Source organism: Colletes latitarsis, chromosome 8 (assembly GCF_051014445.1).
Source record: "Colletes latitarsis isolate SP2378_abdomen chromosome 8, iyColLati1, whole genome shotgun sequence".
NCBI lineage: Eukaryota > Metazoa > Arthropoda > Insecta > Hymenoptera > Colletidae > Colletes > Colletes latitarsis.
This window is the reverse complement of record NC_135141.1, coordinates 15,165,607-15,191,133: the sequence shown is the minus strand read 5'-3', so window position 1 is coordinate 15,191,133 and position 25,527 is coordinate 15,165,607.

Here is a 25,527-nt window from a genome sequence, read left to right as displayed (position 1 = left end):
AGTGAACAAGAGCCATTATGGTTACACTAAGTGTCGTTGTTTAAGAACTTACAGTACCCAGCGTGAGGAGTAAAATATGACCAATCAACATAGATCCAAAAGTAAATCATTTCGACGAAAAATTGACTTTTAGTATCTAACAATCTAAACTGATTTAAAAGTATGTTCAAAATTGTCAACATAAGATTATCAGACTAGCATCAAGAAAGCTTACTTCATAGACTCAAACGTAATACGAACTTTCTTCGTCACATTAAGGAGGTATCTAGACCTGATTTTTTTTTTGAATGATAGATAGGCTGTTTTGTACTGAGACTTTGTAGATGTATTTATTCATCTTCTAAGCATGTACAATATTTTTTTCATGGAAAAATATTAAAAATCGTGGGAATTATAACTTCTTATTTAATGGTTCTTCTGGAAAAGGTGCTCCAATGGCTTCCAGGATTCCAGATAATTTGAAACGGAGGGGGTTAAAGAATCTTCATAAGGAAGGTTGTAGTTATAGCAGGAACTAGGGAGAAGTCGAAATCCTGATAAATAAAGAAATGGAGACGCTTCAAGTTTCGAATTTCTATTTGTTAATCGTTCGTTTGTCTTTAGCGTACCAAAAAAAATAGTAAAACTCAATATTTTTTAAAATCTCCAGTTCCAGCTATAAAGGCGTGTCTGCTGAATATTCTCTCCAAATTTGAAGTCAATCTGTTTGCTAGATCTTGAAATATCATGTAAGCCAGTTTAAATGCGTTTTTTTAAACATGAAGCTATAACTCTCGCAATTTTTAATATTTTTTTATGAAAAAAATACTGTACATACCTATAAGACGAATAAATATATCTGCAAAATGTCAGTACAAAACAACCTACCTGTCGAGAGATACATTTTTGTCCTATTCACGGCTAGTATTTTGAGCAAACGGTTACGCCAATGCCTCTCAGCTCACGTCCTTTGTCAGGCGATGGAATTGTAGTTGCGAACAGCCCAGCCAATAGCAATGCGTGTGAGAGCAGGCGTCGCTGGTCCAATCAGCGTGCCTAGCCATCAAGTCATCACTGCATAGTACTCTGTACCGTGGGTTTCGTAGGGGCCTGATTTAGTTAAGGATTCGAGTAGCTGGCGACGCGCGACGGCTCTGGAACGAAATAGACCGGTCGTTTTATTTGCTTGCGCTGTTTTCCAGCGGACGATTCAATTAGGCCGTCGATAAAATCGTGTCCAGTTTGCAGGAAAAAGGAAGACGGCGGAGGCCGCGGTAATTGGGCAAAACGCACGTACGCCGAATTTCGGCAGCTAATGGAGATTTATTATGGCTATACGGTTTGCCTTCTCGGCCGCAGCTGCAACCGAAAAAGACTTTCACGCTGGCCAAGTGGTTTCATTTTTGCCGCAGCAACACATTGTTACGCCTCGTGCGGAATTTACAACAATAGGACAGGTGGACGGATTATACCCAGTCCGAGCGGAAGCTTTATCTTTCTTCTCGAATCTTCTTTTCGTCCCGCTGCGTGTTGTCGCGGTGCCCTCATCATCGAGTATGCCAAATCGAGTTCGCCCCATTCCGCGCTCCAGTTCCGAATTAACTCAAACACCGTACACTATCGCCCGTAAAAAAAAACTCACCGTCGTTTCAATCAGCCACGACAAATACATTCTTTCGGCTAAATGGTAGAAAACTCGAAACAAATTCATTTTTCTTTTGTCTTATCTTTCGGAACTTCTAAAGAATTTTTTCAAGAAAATTTGATATTAATATCGTATATTTCACAGTCGTATTAAATTATCATGATTTTTTAACTATCATTGAGATATAAAATAAGGCAAATATCGATGTAGAGTAAAACGTCGAGTAGTTGAACTAATAAGCAGACAAATTCAGTCAAGAAAAATTGAAGTTGCAACTGTGTAATGGAATAGTAAACAATAAATCAATAATCCTTATATTTAGTTAAATTTCGTATTTTTTTTAAATTGAATACTTGAGAGGCATCTATTTCTTTTCGAATTCGTATTCTTCGTTAATGCAATATACATTTCTGCATTGTCATATTAATTTTTCTTTTGTCTTATCTTTCGGAACTTCTAAAGAATTTTTTCAAGAAAATTTGATATTAATATCGTATATTTCAGAGTCGTATTAAATTAACATGATTTTTTTAACTATCATTGAGATATAAAATAAGGCAAATATCGATGTAGAGTAAAACGTCGAGTAGTTGAACTAATAAGCAGACAAATTCAGTCAAGAAAAATTGAAGTTGCAACTGCGTAATGGAATAATAAAAAGTAAATCGATAATCCTTATATTTAGTTAAATTTCGTATTTTTTTTAAATTGAATACTTGAGAGGCATCTATTTCTTTTCGAATTCGTATTCTTCGTTAATGCAATATACATTTCTGCATTGTCATATTAATTTTTCTTTTGTCTTATCTTTCGGAACTTCTAAAGAATTTTTTCAAGAAAATTTGATATTAATATCGTATATTTCAGAGTCGTATTAAATTAACATGATTTTTTTAACTATCATTGAGATATAAAATAAGGCAAATATCGATGTAGTGTAAAACGTCGAGTAGTTGAACTAATAAGCAGACAAATTCAGTCAAGAAAAATTGAAGTTGCAACTGCGTAAAGGAATAATAAAAAATAAATCGACAATCCTTATATTTATTTAAATTTCGTATTTTTTTTAAATTGAATACTTGAGAGGCATCTATTTCTTTTCGAATTCGTATTCTTCGTTAATGCAATATACATTTCTGCATTGTCATATTAATTTTTCTTTTGTCTTATCTTTCGGAACTTCTAAAGAATTTTTTAAAGAAAATTTGATATTAATATCGTATATTTCAAAGTCGTATTAAATTATCATGATTTTTTAACTATCATTGAGATATAAAATAAGGCAAATATCGATGTAGAGTAAAACGTCGAGTAGTTGAACTAATAAGCAGACAAATTCAGTCAAGAAAAATTGAAGTTGCAACTGCGTAATGGAATAATAAAAAGTAAATCGATAATCCTTATATTTAGTTAAATTTCGTATTTTTTTTAAATTGAATACTTGAGAGGCATCTATTTCTTTTCGAATTCGTATTCTCCATTAATGCAATATACATTTCTGCATTGTCATATTAATTTTTCTTTTGTCTTATCTTTCGGAACTTCTAAAGAATTTTTTCAAGAAAATTTGATATTAATATCGTATATTTCAGAGTCTTATTAAATTATCATGATTTTTTAACTATCATTGAGATATAAAATAAGGCAAATATCGATGTAGAGTAAAATGTCGAGTAGTTGAACTAATAATAAGCAGACAAATTCAGTCAAGAAAAATTGAAGTTGCAACTGCGTAATGGAATAGTAAAAAATAAATCGATAATCCTTATATTTAGTTAAATTTCGTATTTTTTTTAAATTGAATACTTGAGAGGCATCTATTTCTTTTCGAATTCGTATTCTTCGTTAATGCAATATACATTTCTGCATTGTCATATTAATTTTTCTTTTGTCTTATCTTTCGGAACTTCTAAAGAATTTTTTCAAGAAAATTTGATATTAATATCGTATATTTCAGAGTCGTATTAAATTATCATGATTTTTTAACTATCATTGAGATATAAAATAAGGCAAATATCGATGTAGAGTAAAACGTCGAGTAGTTGAACTAATAAGCAGACAAATTCAGTCAAGAAAAATTGAAGTTGCAACTGCGTAATGGAATAATAAAAAATAAATCGATAATCCTTATATTTAGTTAAATTTCGTATTTTTTTTAAATTGAATACTTGAGAGGCATCTATTTCTTTTCGAATTCGTATTCTTCATTAATGCAATATACATTTCTGCATTGTCCGACCAAAATCGTCGTTTTTCACTGATTTCACAGTTTTGTTGTTTCTTTAACAATATCGTATCAAGAATATATTTAACAATAGCCATCTTCTGTTAAAAAACGAATTAAAAGTAAATTTTTATTTTTACTATACATAAACATGTAAGTGATTAGTAATAGCATTATTGATAGTTTTCCGTTAATAAAAGATAATAGAACAAATAAATTTAATTATTATTAAGAAACAAATTTAATCATTATTAAAATATATAAAAATGATTAATATTATTAATTATTTAATTAGTATCATTAACATTGTATTTCTAAATTTGTTTTCATTCTCCTTTTATATGTTTCGCAGCATGAAAGTTTTTCTTTCTATTTATAAAATTGAATGTTACAAAACGTTAAAATATGTAGGATAAATTAATCCAATTAATCTCCTTCTTGTTCCATTCTAGACTAAGTGCACTTTAATTATACTGCACAAAAAATTCCAAAATTTGAATGTCCGTCAACAATTTTAAGCTCCGACAAAAAGGAAAATTTGCTAAAGTTGACGTTGTGTTTACCGTTAGTTGATTTTTGGTTGCAAAGTTTCGGCCATTAAACGGATAAAACTATTTCGAATCTATTAATAAATAAATAAAAAGTGAATTAGTAAAGGCGAACCGAAAAACAAATACACGAATGAAAAAAAGTAAATTCCGATAGCAGGCAATGAGGCGTAATCGTCTGAAATAGATTACACGCGTAGGAAAGTATTCAATAAGTAATTTCTTTGACTTTTTTGCGCGTTACGATTATTATCGGTGTGATAAATTACCAAACGAAGAACTTTGAACCTAATTAATTACTATCGCTAGAAATATTATCGTTTCTTATGGTTTTGATTACTGGTATAAAAAGTTGAAGGACATCGTGAGTAAAAGATTTCTGGGCGAATATTTAATGGCCTTTTACTTGAAATCGATGGTTTTGAAATAATTAATAATCTCTGCGTTTGTTGAAATGGAAAAATATATTTCACATTTTTCTGACAAACTTCTTTTAAATGCCAGCCCCTGGAGATTAAAAAAGGTCAATTAAAAGTAGATTAACAGTTAATTATTATTAACAATTACTAGTTCGAATTTTCACAATTTTAAAACCTAATTTCACGCTTGTATTTTTTGATTTTATTTTTATTTTTTTTTCTTGGTTAATAAATATTACAACTCTTTATTTTTATTTTGCATATGTCTATTAAATTGTTGCCTGTGCAAATAATTTTGTGACTCACTGCAGTTTAATTTAAATTCCATTCTATTTTAATACGTAACCATAATATACATAAGTATATGAATATACCCCTCTTATAAGATTAATTTTACAGAAATATTTTAACCGAAACATAAACAATAGAAGACTGCTTTAAAACCTGACATTGTCCACTTACATTGATTCGAAGATGTTTCAAATTTTCCCAAAGTATCTCGTATATATAATAAAGAGTTGCAATATTTATTAACTAAGAAATACTTCAGTTCTTATTTGGTAAAATCAAAAAATACAAGTGTGAAATTAGGTTTTAAAATTGCGAAAAATCGAACTAGTAATTTTTAATAATACGATTTATTTTTATTTTGCATATGTCTATTAAATTGTTGCCTGTGCAAATAATTTTGTGACTCGCTGCAGTTTAATTTAAATTCCATTCCATATGAATATACCCCTCTTATAAGATTAATTTTACAGAAATATTTTGACCGAACCATAAACAATAGAAGCCTGCTCTAAAGTGGCATTGTCCACTTACATTGATTCGAAGATGTTTCAAATTTTCCCAAAGTATCTCGTATATATAATAAAGAGTTGTAATATTTATTAACTAAGAAATACTTCAGTTCTTATTTGGTAAAATCAAAAAATACAAGTGTGAAATCAGGTTTTAAAATTGTGAAAAATCGAACTAGTAATTTTTAATAATACGATTTATTTTTATTTTGCATACGTCTATTAAATTGTTGCCTGTGCAAATAATTTTGTGACTCGCTGCAGTTTAATTTAAATTCCATTCCATATGAATATACCCCTCTTATAAGATTAATTTTAGAGAAATATTTTAACCGAGACGTAAATAATACAAGCCTGCTTTAAAAACTGACATTGTTCATTTACATTGATTCGAAGATGTTTCAAATTTTCCCAAAGTATCTCGTAATTAAAATTATTTGCACGGGCAACAATTTAATGGACATATATAAAATAAAAATAAAGGGTTGTAATATTTATTAACTAAGAAATACGTACTTCAGTTCTTATTTGATAAAATCAAAAAATACAAGTGTGAAATTAGGTTTTAAAATTGTGAAAAATCGAACTAGTAATTTTTAATAATACGATTTATTTTTATTTTGCATATGTCTATTAAATTGTTGCCTGTGCAAATAATTTTGTGACTCGCTGCAGTTTAATTTAGATTTCATTTTATTTTAATACGTAACCATAATATACATAAGTATATGAATATAGCCTAAATTTCTCTTATAAGATTAATTTTACAGAAATATTTTGACCGAGACGTAAATAATACAAGCCTGCTTTAAAACCTGACATTGTCTACTTACATTGATTCGAAGATGTTTCAAATTTCCCCAAAGTATCTCGTAATTAAAATTATTTGCACGGGCAACAATTTAATGGACATATATAAAATAAAAATAAAGGGTTGTAATATTTATTAACTAAGAAATACGTATTTCAGTTCTTATTTGATAAAATCAAAAAATACAAGTGTGAAATTAGGTTTTAAAAATGTGAAAAATCGAACTAGTAATTTTTAATAATACGATTTATTTTTATTTTGCATATGTCTATTAAATTGTTGCCTGTGCAAATAATTTTGTGACTCGCTGCAGTTTAATTTAGATTTCATTTTATTTTAATACGTAACCATAATATACATAAGTATATGAATATAGCCTAAATTTCTCTTATAAAATTAATTTTACGGAAATATTTTGACCGAGACGTAAATAATACAAGCCTGCTCTAAAAACTGACATTGTTCATTTACATTGATTCGAAGATGTTTCAAATTTTCCCAAAGTATCTCGTAATTAAAATTATTTGCACGGGCAACAATTTAATGGACATATATAAAATAAAAATAAAGGGTTGTAATATTTATTAACTAAGAAATACGTATTTCAGTTCTTATTTGATAAAATCAAAAAATAGAAGTGTGAAATTAGGTTTTAAAATTGTGAAAAATCGAACTAGTAATTTTTAATAATACGATTTATTTTTATTTTGCATATGTCTATTAAATTGTTGCCTGTGCAAATAATTTTGTGACTCGCTGCAGTTTAATTTAGATTTCATTTTATTTTAATACGTAACCATAATATACATAAGTATATGAATATGGCCTAAATTTTTCTTATAAGATTAATTTTACGGAAATATTTTGACCGAGACGTAAATGATACAAGCCTGCTTTAAAAACTGACATTGTCCACTTACATTGATTCGAAGATGTTTCAAATTTTCCCAAAGTATCTCGTAATTAAAATTATTTGCACGGGCAACAATTTAATGGACATATATAAAATAAAAATAAAGGGTTGTAATATTTATTAACTAAGAAATACGTATTTCAGTTCTTATTTGATAAAATCAAAAAATAGAAGTGTGAAAATAGGTTTTAAAATTGTGAAAAATCGAATTAGTAATTTTTAATAATACGATTTATTTTTATTTTGCATATGTCTATTAAATTGTTGCCTGTGCAAATAATTTTGTGACTCGCTGCAGTTTAATTTAAATTCCATTCTATTTTAGTACGTAACCATAATATACATAAGTATATGAATATACACTAAATTTCTCTTATAAGATTAATTTTACGGAAATATTTTGACCGAGACGTAAATAATACAAGCCTGCTCTAAAAACTGACATTGTTCATTTATATTAATTCGAAGATGTTTCAAATTTTCCCAAAGTATCCCGTAATTAAAATTATTTGCACGGGCAACAATTTAATGGACATATATAAAATAAAAATAAAGGGTTGTAATATTTATTAACTAAGAAATACGTATTTCAGTTCTTATTTGATAAAATCAAAAAATAGAAGTGTGAAAATAGGTTTTAAAATTGTGAAAAATCGAACTAGTAATTTTTAATAATACGATTTATTTTTATTTTGCATATGTCTATTAAATTGTTGCCTGTGCAAATAATTTTGTGACTCGCTGCAGTTTAATTTAGATTTCATTTTATTTTAATACGTAACCATAATATACATAAGTATATGAATATAGCCTAAATTTCTCTTATAAGATTAATTTTACGGAAATATTTTGACCGAGACGTAAATAATACAAGCCTGCTTTAAAAACTGACATTGTTCACTTACATTGATTCGAAGATGTTCCAAATTTTCCCAAAGTATCTCGTATATATAATAAAGAGTTGCAATATTTATTAACTAAGAAATACTTCAGTTCTTATTTGGTAAAATCAAAAAATACAAGTGTGAAATTAGGTTTTAAAATTGTGAAAAATCGAATTAGTAATTTTTAATAATACGATTTATTTTTATTTTGCATACGTCTATTAAATTGTTGCCTGTGCAAATAATTTTGTGACTCACTGCAGTTTAATTTAAATTCCATTCTATTTTACTACGTAACCATAATATACATAAGTATATGAATATAGCCTAAATTTCTCTTATAAGATTAATTTTACAGAAATATTTTAACCGAGACGTAAACAATAGAAGCCTGCTCTAAAGTGGCATTGTCCACTTACATTGATTCGAAGATGTTTCAAATTTCCCCAAAGTATCTCGTAATGTTTCGTTGGAAAAGTTAACGAAAGGTTGATTAAAATGTGTCGAAGGGAGAAAGAGGTTGCGACGAGCGAAACAGGAGTCGTAAAGTGGATAAAGACACGGCCAATTAGAGGCTAGGTGGGCCGCGTACGAGATAGTTATTTAAATAATTGATAATGTTTACGAACCGCTCGGTGGGGTCACGGTAAAAGCGGAATCGAATTAAACGGGGACGTATGGTGAATAATTAATTGGAAGAAGGTTGCTTAAACTCTGACCGGTCGGAGGGACGGGCCTCCTCGTTATCATCCGTTATCGTCCGCCGGAATCCTTTCCTCGACGAGTCGAGCCTTATCGATGGGTATATTCGTCGTCGCGATGAAAAAAATGGTGCAATCCCCTGGAAAAAATTATCTTTCGGACGATACGGTGCCCAACTAACTGAAACGATCCAGATCTACGGCGAACAAAATTCTGGCTCGATTACTCGTTTTGTTTCTTCCTCTTGTCGTACGTTGAAAAATGATTATGAGAACGAACAGTGTCAGTGGGAATTAACACGCGTAACTGCAGAATAAAAGAAAAAATATTTTATATGGCACTTATTCAGAGAAATTTAAAAGAAATTTTTATTTTAAGGTTTATGTGTAATTTCAGGAACATGAAATTTTATTTTATTTAAATTTGTCTTAAGTATCGTATATAACACTGGGACAATCGTTTGTCCTATTACATATGTAAACATTCTCTTCGATTAATTCGTATGACAGAGGTTCTACTGTAGTTTCAAGTTTCGAAATTCACCGTACTAAGCTTCACTTTTATATATTTATATAATTTATTATAAGACTTGTGTTTCATGAAAGTATTTTATGCGCTTACTCTCGACCATTAAGTAGTATTAAGAAGTTAACGCGTTGACTATCATGATCACTGGTGACTGGGCACTTCAAATTTACATGTTGCAAAATTGTTTAGAATGAAAGAAATGCTGCACAATAACAAGTACACCATTGAATTTGTTGTTTTGGCGGAGTAAAAGGATTTTACGTACTGTAGATACAGTAGTCTTTACGTCAGTGGCTTTGCAAGTGAACAAGAGCCATTATGGTTATACTAGGTGTCGTTGTTTAAAACTTAAGCACCTACCCCTGTCGATTTTTCTTAAAAATTTGTTTTTGATTTTTAGTAATTCTATTTGACACCTTACAGAAAAGTTGTGTAATACTTTTTTGTAGGTACTCATGAGCTCTACTTCAGAAAAAAGTTTCATTGAAATATATTTACTATTGTTGGAGTTATGGCTGTTTGAAAATTGGACCATTTTTATTGAGATTTTCTCAGTTTACTGGGCCAGGATCAACTTTTCGAATATTTTTGGAATTTCTACATATTCTTCATCTAATGTGATGATGATAATTCTTCAGTGGCTTTGCAAGTGAACAAGAGCTATTATGGTTATGCTAGGTGTCATTGTTTTGGAACATTTCAGATTATAGTAGTAACAATAATTAGACATATTTCACATATTAGAGTAATTTGGTGTACACAAAAGAACATGGAGTCTTATTAATTTGAATAATACTTAGGTATACAGTATCTATACTGTAGATATAGTCTTTACATCAGTGGTTTTGCAAGTCAACAAGAGCCATTATGGTTATACTAGATGTCATTGTTTTGGAACATTCCAGATTACAACAGTAACAATGATTAGACATATTTCACGTGTCAGATTAATTTGGTGTACACAAAAGAACATGGAATTTTACTAATTTGAATAATACTTAGGTATACAGTATCTATACTGTAGATATAGTAGCTTTACGTCAGTGGATTTGCAAGTCAATAAGAGCCATTATGGTTATACTAGGTGTCGTTGTTTTGGAACATTCCAGATTACAGCAGTAACAATGATTAGACATATTTCACATATTACAGTAATTTGGTGTACACAAAAGAACATGGAGTTTTACTAATTTAAATAATACTTAAGTATGCAGTATCTATACTGTAGATATAGTAGCTTTACGTCAGTGGTTTTGCAAGTCAACAAGAGCCATTATGATTGTACAAGGTGTCGTTGTTTTGGAACATTCCAGATTACAGCAGTAACAATGATTATACATATTTCACGTGTCAGAGTAATTTGGTGTACACTAAAGAACATGGAGTTTTACTAATTTGAATAATACTTAGGTATACAGTTCCTATACTGTAGATATAGTAGTCTTTACGTCAGTGGTTTTGCAAGTCAACAAGAGCCATTATGGTTATACTAGGTGTCGTTGTTTTGGAACATTCCAGATTACAACAGTAACAATGATTAGACATATTTCACGTGTCAGAGTAATTTGGTTTACACAAAAGAACATGGAGTTTTACTAATTTGAATAATACTTAGGTATACAGTTCCTATACTGTAGATATAGTAGTCTTTACGTCAGTGGATTTGCAAGTCAACAAGAGCCATTATGGCTGTACAAGGTGTCGTTGTTTTGGAACATTTCAGATTACAGCACTAACAATGATTAGACATATTTCACATGTCAGACTAATTTGGTTTACACAAAAGAACATGGAGTTTTACTAATTTGAATAATACTTAGGTATTCAGTATCTATACTGTAGAAATAGTAGTCTTTACACCAGTGGCTTTGCAAATCAACAAGAGCCATTATGGTTATACTAGGTGTCATTGTTTTGGTACATTCCAGTTTAAAGCAGTAACAATGATTAGACATATGTCACATGTTAGACTAATTTGTTTTACACAAAAGAACATGGAGTTTTACTAATTTGAATAATACTTAGGTATGCAGTATCTATACTGTAGATATAGTAGTCTCTACGTCAGTGGTTTTGCAAGTCAACAAGAGCCATTATGGCTGTACAAGGTGTCGTTGTTTTGGAACATTTCAGATTACAGCACTAACAATGATTAGACATATTTCACATGTCAGACTAATTTGGTTTACACAAAAGAACATGGAGTTTTACTAATTTGAATAATACTTAGGTATTCAGTATCTATACTGTAGAAATAGTAGTCTTTACACCAGTGGCTTTGCAAATCAACAAGAGCCATTATGGTTATACTAGGTGTCATTGTTTTGGTACATTCCAGTTTAAAGCAGTAACAATGATTAGACATATGTCACATGTTAGACTAATTTGTTTTACACAAAAGAACATGGAGTTTTACTAATTTAAATAATACTTAAGTATGTAGTATCTATACTGTAGATATAGTAGCTTTACATCAGTGGTTTTGCAAATCAACAAGAGCCATTATGGTTATACTAGATGTCGTTGTTTTGGAACATTCCAGATTACAGCAGTAACAATGATTATACATATGTCACATGTCAGACTAATTTGGTTTACACAAAAGAACATGGAATTTTACTAATTTGGATAATACTTAGGTATGCAGTATCTATACTGTAGATATAGTAGTCTTTACGTCAGTGGTTTTGCAAATCAACAAGAGCCTTTATGGTTATACTAGGTGTCGTTGTTTTGGAACATTTCAAATTACAGCAGTAACAATAACACACATGTCACATATTAGAGTAATTTAATTTACCCAAAAGATCAATATCTTCCTTATCAATGATTTTATCGTTACTTGAGAACCATCGAGTACTTCTGTATTTTGCACTAGAATTTGAATGAAACGTGGAAGACATCTTTAGACACAGTGAACGTGTTAATTGAGGCCTCTATAAAATTTCGAAAGTTTCCCGTGCACTTAATTTTCCAAGTTGGAGCCTCGGTTGACTATTGGTCCAAGGCTGTCCTCCTTCGTCCGCTTATGTCCAGGTTCCTCCTCTATCCTTCCGTCAAATTACCACCGTCTCTCTATCCAGCTCGAAGCACTGCAAAAGACACAGTGGAGAAGTTAAATGAGGAAAGAGGGCAATCCTCATCCCTGTCTCCGTCTAATGGTTTAGGAGTCGTTCCGGACATTAGCTTCTGCGTGCGGAGAGAACCTCGTCCTCGTCTTGTTCTTCTTCTTCTTCTTCTTCGTCGTCGTCGTTGCTCTCCACCTTGTCCGCGTTCAGAAGCTCTCTCCGGCGTTTCTCCCTGGCTGCCCTTTGAAAAATGACCCGCGTCCTCCCCGAGAAATAAGAGTGTCATCATCATTAGCCCGCCGAGTTACACGACGGGCCGTGCACATACACGGAGACGCGCGCGCGTTCGTGCCGCGCCGAGAGCTATTAGGTCCCTTACGAAACTTTCGTGGCTTCGAGGACTATACTGGGTGCTTCTGACCTCCACGAACAAATTTTTAAACGACAAATATAGTCGCAACAATCGAGAAGTCTATTACCATTCTTTCTACCGTCGACACCGTTTGAAACTTTTAACTTGACACATTGCTAGCCGCTGTTTTGCTAAAAGTTTCTGTTCGATGTCGTGTACAATTAATTTAAAAGGTGTGCAATGAAACTGATGTCATTTTAAAAAATTAATATGTATACATTTCAATGAAACTTTTTTTCATGCTTGTGCTCGAAAACGAGGAATCTCGTTGCAAGTCTTCAATGTGGTAAAATTATTTTTGTTAACAGTTATTTACGTCTTTCAAATTTGGCGCGAGTTTCTCACATTTGGACTATATACGAAAGTTTGAAAAAATTCAGAAACATAGTTTCAAGTATGTAGTTTATGGGTATAAAATTCAAATCTTCACAAGAAATTGAATAACCTTTATTTGCAATTCTCTTGGATTATAAATTTACGGGCGTTGATTGTATATTTAATTCTATTTAATTATTTAATTATTTTCTAGTTTATTATTTATTCCTCGTATTAAAATATGTCAAACAAATTCAAGACAAATTGATAAAATATATTATTTTTTAGTTTCTGTAACTTTAACAGTCGACAATTTTCATTCGTATTTTGTCTTAATATCAAACGATTCATAGATTGTCTAATTTGTTGTATAAATACTGCCAAATACTTTGTGTTTTCCATTAATTTTAACTTTTTATTGTTCAGAATCTAGCTTATATACATATACAGTTACAATAAAATTTATATTTAAGGATAATTTATTTTAATATAAATTTTAAAAAGGATTTAAAAGTAAATGATTTTAAATTAAAATTATTGAAAGTTGTAAATTTAATGTACAAATCGCCCGTCATTTTCATATAAAAATTGAAAAAAGTCGTATGTACATCATGATATATGCATCAGTATCAAGTTTTTTAAAGTCACTTTTTATTTAATTGTATAAAAAATTTTGTTAGTGCACTTCAGAACGCCATTTCAGGATTAATATAGTGAAAAAATTAATTTCCAAAATAATGTTATATTAAACGCAATATAAATTATAATTACTCAAAAATAGTTATTCAACCAAAAAAGCAAATTATTCCAAATAGTTTCTTATTAACAACGTTTTTTTGTTTATCAATTATTCTGATTACTGTATGTAATTTAAATAACAAAACATTCGGAAGTCTCAAAGAATTTTGATTCGACGCCAAAAAATTGTCGGTTATTGGAAAATAAAAATAACTATCGAAGGAATTTATAAATTTGATTAATTGAATGTTTGTTCTTTTTAATATAAAGATATTTTTTGTCGAATAAAACATAAGAATCTTTTATGGATAACCTATATACAAATATTATTTATTTCAACACTCTATGTATCGGTCTATATGGAAGGTCAATTTCCAAAAGACAAGATTAACATAATGTATGAAAATATTTTTAAATACTAATTATAATAACATAAGTTGTAATCTAGAATTGTGATTAAACAGTATTATCGTGATGAATGGAAAAAAGAAAATAACACAAACATTTGATTGAAAAATTAATCTCGTTGAATCATATCGATACATTAAATAATAAAGACGGTCCTTTTAAAAATGTTGATTGTACTCTAATATTAGAAAATGAAGGGGGAAATCATTTAAGAAAAGTACAATGCAACCAATGTCAAGAAGTCAGAATCCTCTTTTTAACCACATGTCATTTTAAAATTGGTTGTATTTTATTAGATCCTTGACTAAAACGTAAAAAGTTTTCATGGAAGCTTGCATAGTATTTTTGTTATCTGAAGTTTGTAAATGGTCTAGTTAAAAGTAGAAAAAAACGAGGAAATGCGTGCGATACAGGAAAAATAATACAACGAAGATGTAACAATAACTTGGCCGCGTAGATACGTTCATTAATTGACGAGTTTAATTGTTAATTAATGGTTTTGTCGTGCGCTACGCAGACGATGATCAACATTACGACGATGCGTGTAAAGGAAGACGAGGGAAAAAATTAATCGGCAATAAAACGATTACGAGACGATCGAATGAATGAAAGGAAAACAATGTTTATTCCTTTTCTATCGCTGGTCTCCTTTTTTCCCGTTTCGTCGTCAATTAAGCCGTAAACAACTGGTGTTTTGTCTACCGTGCGGATTCACTTAATTAGTAATTATACACCGACCGATCGGCGCGTTTACATTCGCAGCTATCGTTTTTCTCGAATTTACACGGAATGTTTTTCCAGGAATATATCGAAACCCAGAAATTATTTCGTTAGCATGCTCTAAGAAGAAATTTGCAAGAATTCCACGCGAAGAGATTCCTCAACATTAAAGTATCTTGACGAGAGATTCCTGGACGTCGGAGCTCGAAAATAACTTGTTAAGCGTAAGAATTCCTTCAGGATCGAAATTGCTTAAATTGGTATTTATAGTATACGACAATGTTGCAATGAAAAATTCCGAACGTACAAATTGAAACATTTTTACGTCGTTTCTAGAAGCGATACGATAGACGTTTGTTCAAACAATCGGATTCGTGTTCACGTGCTTCGTTTGATATATTTTTTATAATTATAAACTTTCTAATTAAAAGGACAAAATTGATTTTCAAATACTCACGAAATCGCTCCATGAATACAAAATAAATAACTTATGTTTACCCTCTGAAACTGAACAAGTTCTGTATTTGATATTTTTCCTGAAAGTGGGAACAATTTTAATGGAAGATTCTAGAGGTCAAAATAAGACGAAAATCAAGAATACCAATTTGTTGATGAAGGCTTCGTTAAACAGTTATTAACGTTTAAAGTTCCGACCGTACTGAATTTTTTTCTCGAAAATGCGCAAGATTTCGGGGGTACGTCTATTCACCAAAAATTATTGTAATTGACCTCTGCAACCGAAAATAATTTTTCCAAAACGATTTGAAATTTTTTATCCGTCGAAAAATTTCACACCTCGAATTTTTTTCTAGAAAATGCGCAGAAATTCGGGAGTATGTCTATTCACAAAAAATGATTGTAATTGACCCCCGCAACTGAAAATAATTGTTTCAGAATTAATTGAAAATTTTTTTTCTCGCCGAAAAATTGAGGCACCTAATTATATTTTCGGTAAGGAATTTTTTTTCTCGTAAGTGCGTAGGATTTCGAGGGGATATGTAATGACCAAAAATAATTGTAATTGACCTCTGCAACCGAAAATAAATTTTCCAGCACGATTTGAAATTTTTCAATTTCGCTGAAAACTTTGGGCACCTACCTCTTTGTCGATTTTTCTTAAAAATTCGTTTCTCATTTTTAGTAATTTTGTTTGACGCCCTACAGAAAAGTTGTCTAATACTTTTTTGAAGGTACTTATGAGCTCTACTTCAGGAAAAAGTTTCATTGAAATATATTCACAATTGTAGGAGTTATGGCTGTTTGAAAATTGGACCATTTTTATTGAGGTTTTCTCAGTTTACTGGGCCAGGATCAAGAAAAAAGAAATTTGCAAGAATTCCACGCGAGGAGATTCCTCAACATTAAAGTATCTTGACGAGAGATTCCTGGACGTCGGAGCTCGAAAATAACTTGTTAAGCGTAAGAATTCCTTCAGGATCGAAATTGCTTAAATTGGTATTTATAGTATACGACAATGTTGCAATGAAAAATTCCGAACGTACAAATTAAAACATTTTTACGTCGTTTCTAGAAGCGATACGATAGACGTTTGTTCAAACAATCAGATTCGTGTTCACGTGCTTCGTTTGATATATTTTTTATAATTATAAATATAACGCTAAACTTTCTAATTAAAAGGACAAAATTGATTTTCAAATACTCACGAAATCGCTCCATGAATACAAAATAAATAAGCTACTTATGTTTCCCCTCTGAAACTGAACAAGTTCTGTATTTGATATTTTTCCTGAAAGTGGGAAAAATTTTAATGGGAGATTCTAGAGGTCAAAATAAGACGAAAATCAAGAATACCAATTTGTTGATGAAGGCTTCCTTAAACAGTTATTAACGTTTAAAGTTCCGTTCGTACTGAATTTTTTTCTCGAAAATGCGCCAGATTTCGGGGGTATGTCTATTCACCAAAAATTATTGTAATTGACCTCTGCAACCGAAAATAATTTTTCCAGAACAATTTAAAATTTTTCAATTTCGCTGAAAACTTTGGACACCCTCTTTGTCGATTTTTCTTAAAAATACGTTTCTCATTTTTAGTAATTTTGTTTGACGCCCTACAGAAAAGTTGTCTAATACTTTTCTGTAGGTACACATGAGCTCTACTTCAGAAAAAAGTTTCATTGAAATATATTCACAATTGTAGGAGTTATGGCTGTTTGAAAATTGGACCATTTTTATTGAGGTTTTCTCAGTTTACTGGGCCAGGATCAAGAAAAAAGAAATTTGCAAGAATTCCACGCGAGGAGATTCCTCAACATTAAAGTATCTTGACGAAAGATTCCTGGACGTCGGAGCTCGAAAATAACTTGTTAAGCGTAAGAATTCCTTCAGGATCGAAATTGCTTAAATTGGTATTTATAGTATACGACAATGTTGCAATGAAAAATTCCGAACGTACAAATTGAAACATTTTTACGTCGTTTCTAGAAACGATACGATAGACGTCTGTTCAAACAATCAGATTCGTGTTCACGTGCTTCGTTTGATATATTTTTTATAATTATAAACTTTCTAATTCAAAGGACAAAATTGATTTTCAAATACTTACGAAATCGCTCAGTGAATACAAAATAAATAAGCTACTTATGTTTCCCCTCTGAAACTGAACAAGTTCTGTATTTGATATTTTTCCTGAAAGTGGGAAAAATGTTAATGGGAGATTCTAGAGGTCAAAATAAGACGAAAATCAAGAATACCAATTTCTTGATGAAGGCTTCCTTAAACAGTTATTAACGTTTAAAGTTCCGATCGTACTGAATTTTTTTCTCGAAACTGCGCCAGATTTCGGGGGTATGTCTATTCACCAAAAATTATTGTAATTGACCTCTGCAACCGAAAATAATTTTTCCAAAACGATTTGAAATTTTTTATCCGTCGAAAAATTTCACACCTTCTCGAATTTTTTTCTAGAAAATGCGCAGAAATTCGGGAGTATGTCTATTCACAAAAAATGAATGTAATTGACCCCCGCAACTGAAAATAATTGTTTCAGAATTAATTGAAAATTTTTTTTCTCGCCGAAAAATTGAGGCACTTAATTAGACTTTCGGTGAGGAATTTTTTTCTCGAAAGTGCGTAGGATTTCGAGGGTATATGTAATGACCAAAAATGATTGTAATTGACCTCTGCAACCGAAAATAATTTTTCCAGAACGATTTAAAATTTTTCAATTTCGCTGAAAACTTTGGGCACCTCTTTGTCGATTTTTCTTAAAAATACGTTTCTCATTTTTAGTAATTTTGTTTGACGCCCTACAGAAAAGTTGTCTAATACTTTTCTGTAGGTACACATGAGCTCTACTTCAGAAAAAAGTTTCATTGAAATATATTCACAATTATAGGAGTTATGGCTGTTTAAAAATTTGTCCATTTTTACGGGGTTTTTCTCATTTTGCTGGGTCAAGGACCAACTTTTCGAATATTTTTGCTATTTGTTCATATTCTCCACCAAAATACGCGTAATTTGCTTTTTTAAACATTAAAATCGTCCAATCCGTTCAGAAGTTATGACGTTTTAAAGATTCGCATGAAAATTGGGGCAGACATTTCTGGCCAGAAATTATGTTTTCGGTAAGGAATTTTTTTCTCGAAACTGAGTAGGATTTCGGGGTTATATCTGTTGACCAAAAATGCTTGCAATTGAACCCTGCAACTAAAAATAATTTTTCCAAAGCGATTTGAAATTTTTGAATTTAATTGTTATTAATTTTTTAGCGAAGCCTAAAAAATTGAAAAAAATTTAATAAAAGTTGTAAAGTGATATACGACGAAAATCAAAATAAGACTAAAATCAAGAATACCAATTTGTTCATGGAGGCTTCGTTAAAAAGTTATTAACAATTAAATTAAAAAATTTCAAATCGTTCCGGAAAAATTATTTTCGGTTGCGGGGGTCAATTACAATCATTTTTGGTCATAACACATACCCTCAAAATCCTACGCATTTTCGAGAAAAAAATTCCTTACCGAAAATCAAATTTCAGGCCAGAAATTGTTCCCCCAAATTTCATGCGAATCTTTAAACCACCATAACTCCTAATCGCATTGGACGATTTCAATGTTTAAAAAAGCAAACGACGCGTATTTTGGTGTAGAATATGTAGAAATTCTAACAATAATGAAAAAGTTGTTCTTTGACCATGTAAAATGAGAAAAACCACATAAAAATGGTCCAATTTTCAAACAGCCATAACTCCTACAATAGTGAATATATTTCAATGAAAATTTTTTCCGAAGTAGAGCTCATAGGAACCTACAAAAAAGTATTAGCCAACTTTTTTGTAGGGCGTCAAACAAAATTACTAAAAATCAAAACCGAATTTTTACGAAAAATCGACTAGAGAGGTGTCTAAATTTTTCAACAAAATTAAAAAATTTCAAAACGTTCTAAAAAAATTATTTTCGGTTGCGGTGGTCAATTACAGTCATTTTTGGTCATTATACATACCTCTGAAATCCTCTCCACTTTCGAGAAAAAAATTCGAGTAAGTGCTGAAAGTTTTGGGTGAAAAAAAGAACTTTCAAATAGTCTTGAAAAAATGATTTGTCAATTGCAAGCATTTTTGGTCAACAGACATACTGCCGAAATCCTACTCACTTTCGAGAAAAATATTCCTTAACGAAAATCTAATTTCAGGCCAGAAATCGTTCCCCGAAATTTCATGCGAATCTTTAAACCATCATAACTCCTAATCGCATTGGACGATTTCAATGTTTAAAAAAGCAAACGGCGCGTATTTTGGTGTAGAATATGTAGAAATTCTAACAATAATGAAAAAGTTGTTCTTTGACCCTGTAAAATGAGAAAAACCACATAAAAATGGTCCAATTTTCAAACAGCCATAACTCCTACAATAGTGAATATATTTCAATGAAACTTTTTTCTGAAGTGGAGCTCATGAGTACCTACAAAAAAGTATCAGCCAACTTTTCTGTAGGGTGTCAAACAATATTACCAAAAATCAAAAACGAATTTTTAAGAAAAATCGACTAGAGAGGTGTCTAAATTTTTCAACAAAATTTCAAATCGCTCTAAAAAAAATACTTTTGACTGCAAAGGTCAATTACAATCATTTTGGGTGAACAGTCATATCCCCGAAATCCTACACATTTCCTAGAAAAAAATTCGAGAAGGTATGAAATTTTTCGTCAAAATTAAAAAATGTCAAATCGTTTTGGAAAAATTATTTTCGGTTGCTGGGGTCAATTACAATAATTTTTGATGAATAGACCTACCCCCGAAATCCTACTCAGTTTCTAGAAAAAAATTCAGTACGGGCAAAACTTTGAACGTTAATAACTTTTTAACAAAATCTCCATCTAATTTTCGTCTTATTTTGGCCTCTAGAATCTTCCATTAAAATTTTTCCCAGGGGTGGCCGAACACCCTGTATTGTTTACCTAAAGAAAGAATGTAGGATCAAAAAGATTAGATTATACATCTACAAAGTATTATTGTTAATAGCACATTCCTTCTTTTAACGTTGTGATGAGTATCCTGAAAAGGGTTCAAAATATAAGGTCGAAACATTTCTACCGCTTGTTTCGATGAAAGTCGTACACGAATAAGAAGAATACGAGAATTGCCCAATTCTTGGAATGTTCCTTTTTGCCCTAATTGTCGAGAGTCGGGAAAAGGATCGAAATTTAAAGAGCAATACAGTGGCGTCGCGGTGATTTATGAAAAAAGCCACAACGACGTGCAGGGGTCATTTGACGAAAATTGCGGCCTAATATCCTCGAGCTCGTCCGATTCGCCTCGATGCTCCCAATTATTGCGTGTACGTGCGTACACAAATATATACACGGTGTTGATAAAAGTTTGGGTCATTCGAGATTCACAGAGAAGATTTACGTAAGTTTCTCTCATTAAAATCTCCCATGTTACGATTAAAACTTGTTCCTTGAAATCCAGAGAACGTTTATTAATCTCGAAGCCGATAGAGCGATTTTCGTGTAATTTTCATGTCTACTTACGGGGTAAAATATTTCTTATTTTCATCGAACGTAGGTCAGGATGATCTAAAACGGAATATGCGTTCTCGTATAAAATACTCTGCTCGTAACTGTTGCGTAGCGTGACTGTAATCTGTTTTCGAAACACAGGGTATTAATCTCGAGACCGATAAAGTGGCTCTCGTGTAATTTGGGTCATCTTGTTCTTTTTAGTCTTGTTTGGGGCTCGGTAAACAAGGATAAAATATTCTTATTTTTACCGAATGTAGGCCAATAAACAGCGAGATAAAAGATGGTTTCTTATTTAAGATTTTCACAGCTGTTGCGTGTAGCTCGTAATATAATTTTATTTTTATTTCATCGATACGGCCAAGTGCGAACAGCAAAGCGTATATTGTAATTCTAATCTTAATGTTCGAATGGTGTGATGTGCTTGTGTTTGAGTAATTGATTTCCGAAGGTCTTAACGAGCAAATTATAACCTACGCATGGTTTCGTTTCTTACATTTTTCATAGGTGATAATATTATTTTAAACGATTAAATTCACAGTAAACACTAGACACGTGAATTTCTTAATTTTCGTAGACTTTGTAGAATTCTAAATTTTTCGTACAATTGTCTCTAAAAATCGTAAAATATGTTCAGGACAGAGGTTTTCTATCACTGATTAATTTAACAGTACATTAACAGTTTCAGTACGAGTTACAAATAAAATAATTATCCACTGCAATTCGAGGTGAAGAATTTTGTTTAGTTTTATGAATTCCCCATGCATAACGATGGCACGAATTCGCGCGTGGCGGAAGCGCCGTTATAATTTTCGGGCGTGAAAAGGTTTCGTGCTGGCCCACGAATTGGGCACGATTCCTGTTCGACTGGCCCATTATCCTTTCGCCGGCGTGTTTGCTCGGCCGCTTTGTCCAACGCTTCCTGTTTCGTGCGTTTGGATTTTTACGTAACTCTGTCGTAACCCGTCGTGCTCGATTTTCAAAACAATGCAGGTCAAAATTAATAGTCTACATTCTATTAAATTTTATACTTGCAGACACAAAGCCATAGTCGTATAAATCATTATTTTTTCATCTTGGAAAACAAACTGTTTTATTAGAATTTTTGTAATAAACTTCACAGTTATATTTTTGTCCTTTAAGTCAATCCTCGAAGGGTTAAGAGACTTAATAATTGAGAATAGGTGTTTTATTCTATCGATTGATTTATTTTTTTTCATCTTGTTTTATTAGAATTTTTGTAATAAACTTCACAGTTATATTTTTGTCGTTTAAGTCAGTCCTCGAAGGTTTAAGAGACTTAATAATTGAGTATAGGTGTTTAATTCTATTGATTGATTTATTTTTTTTCATCTTGTTTTATTAGAATTTTTGTAATAAACTTCACAGTTATATTTTTGTCGTTTCAGTCAGTCCTCGAAGGTTTAAGAGACTTAATAATTGAGTATAGGTGTTTAATTCTATTGATTGATTTATTTTTTTTCATCTTGTTTTATTAGAATTTTTGTAATAAACTTCACGGTTACATTTTTGTCGTTTCAGTCAGTCCTCGAAGGATTAAGAGACTTAATAATTGAGTATAGGTGTTTTATTCTATTGATTGATTTATTTTTTTTCATCTTGCAAACAAACTGTTTTATTAGAATTTTTGTAATAAACTTCACAGTTATATTTTTGTCGTTTCAGTCAGTCCTCGAAGGATTAAGAGACTTAATAATTGAGTATAGGTGTTTTATTCTATTGATGGATTTATGTTTTTTCATCTTGGAAAACAAACTGTTTTATTAGAATTTTTGTAATAAACTTCACAGTTATATTTTTGTCGTTTCAGTCAGTCCTCGAAGGTTTAAGAGACTTAATAATTGAGTATAGGTGTTTTATTCTATTGATGGATTTATGTTTTTTCATCTTGGAAAATAAACTATTTATTAGAATTTTTGTAATAAACATCACAGTTATATTTTTGTCGATTCAGTCAGTCGTCGAAGGTTTAAGAGACTTAATAATTGAGTATAGGTGTTTTATTCTATTGATGGATTCATTTTTTTTCATTTTGAGAAACAAACTGTTTTATTACAATTTTTGTAATAAACTTCACAGTTATATTTTTGTCGTTTCAGTCAGTCCTCGAAGGTTTAAGAGACTTAGTAATTGAGTATAGGTGTTTTATTCTATTGATTGATTTATTTTTTTTCATCTTGAGAAACAAACTGTTTTATTAGAATTTTAGTAATAAACTTCACAGTTATATTTTTGGCGTTTAAGTCAGTCCTCGAAGGTTGAAGAGACTTAATAATTAAGTATAGGTGTTTTATTCTATTGATTGATTTATTTTTTTTCATCTTGGGAAACAAACTGTTTTATTAGAATTTTTGTAATAAACATCACAGTTATATTTTTGTCGATTGAGTCAGTCGTCGAAGGTTTAAGAGACTTAATAATTAAGTATAGGTGTTTAATTCTATTGATGGATTTATTTCTTTTCATCTTGAGAAACAAACTGTTTTATTAGAATTTTTGTAATAAACATCACAGTTATATTTTTGTCGATTCAGTCAGTCGTCGAAGGTTTAAGAGACTTAATAATTAAGTATAGGTGTTTAATTCTATTGATGGATTTATTTCTTTTCATCTTGAGAAACAAACTGTTTTATTAGAATTTTTGTAATAAACTTCACAGTTATATTTTTGTCGTTTCAGTCAGTCCTCGAAGGTTTAAGAGACTTAATAATTGAGTATAGGTGTTTAATTCTATTGATGGATTTATTTTTTTTCAATCTTGAGAAACAAACTGTTTTATTAGAATTTTTGTAATAAACTTCACAGTTATACTTTTGTCGTTTCAGTCAGTTCTCGAAGGTTTAAGAGACTTAATAATTAAGTATAAGTGTTTTATTCTATTGATGGATTTATTTTCTTTCATCTTGAGAAACAAACTGTTTTATTAGAATTTTTGTAATAAACTTCACAGTTATACTTTTGTCGTTTCAGTCAGTTCTCGAAGGTTTAAGAGACTTAATAATTAAGTATAAGTGTTTTATTCTATTGATGGATTTATTTTCTTTCATCTTGAGAAACAAACTGTTTTATTAGAATTTCTGTAATAAACTTCACAGTTATATTTTTGTCGTTTAAGTCAGTCCTCGAAGGTTTAAGAGACTTAATAATTGAGTATAGGTGTTTAATTCTATTGATTGATTTATTTTTTTTCATCTTGAGAAACAAACTGTTTTATTAGAATTTTTGTAATAAACTTCACAGTTATATTTTTGTCGTTTAAGTCAGTCCTCGAAGGATTAAGAGACTTAATAATTGAGTATAGGTGTTTTATTCTATTGATGGATTTATATTGATTTAATGTACATTATTTTACAGAAACTAAGTCAAGATATCTTTAAGTTTTCTTACTATACAGAGTGTTTGGCCACACCAGGGAAAAATTTTAATGGGGGATTCTAGAGGTCACAATAAGACGAAAATCAAGAATACCAATTTCGTTAAATAGTTATTAACAATTAAATTCAAAAATTTCAAATCGTTCTGGAAAAATTATTTTTAGCTGAAGGGGTCAATTACTATCATTTTTGGTCATTAGACATACCCTCGAAATCCTACCCACTTTCGAGAAAAAAAATTTGAAAAGGTGTGAAATTTTTCAACGGAAAAAAAAATTTCAAATCCTTTTGGAAAAATTATTTTCGGTTGTGGGGGTCAATTACAATCATTTTTGGTTATTACACATACCCTCGAAATCTTACGCATTTTCGAGAAAAAAATTCCTTACCGAAAATCTAATTTCAAGCCAGAAATCGTTCCCCGAAATTTAATGCGTATCTTTAAAACACCATAACTCCTGAACGGATTGGACGATTTCAATGTTTAAAAAAACAAATAACGCGTATTTTGGTGTAGAATATGTAGAAATTCTAACAATAATGAAAAAGTTGTTCTTTGACCCTGTAAAATGAGAAAAACCACATAAAAATGGTCCAATTTTCAAACAGCCATAACTCCTACAATAGTGAATATATTTCAATGAAACTTTTTTCTGAACTAGAGCTCATGAGTATCTACAAAAAAGTATTAGACAACTTTTCTGTGGGGCGTCAAATGAAATGATTAGAAATAAAAAACGAATTTTTAAGAAAAATCGACAGGGGGGAGGTGCCTAAATTTTTCGACGAAAAAAAAAATTCCAAATCGCTCTAAAAAAAATACTTTTGGCTGCAAAGGTCAATTACAGTCATTTTTGGTGAACAGTCATATCCTCGAAATCCTACACATTTCCTAGAAAAAAATTCGGGAAGGTTGACAAATTTTTTGATAAAATTAAAAAATTTCAAATCGTTTTGGAAAAATTATTTTCATTTGCGGGGGGCCATAACCATTATTTTTTATCATTACACATACCCCCGAAATCCTACGCACTTTCCAG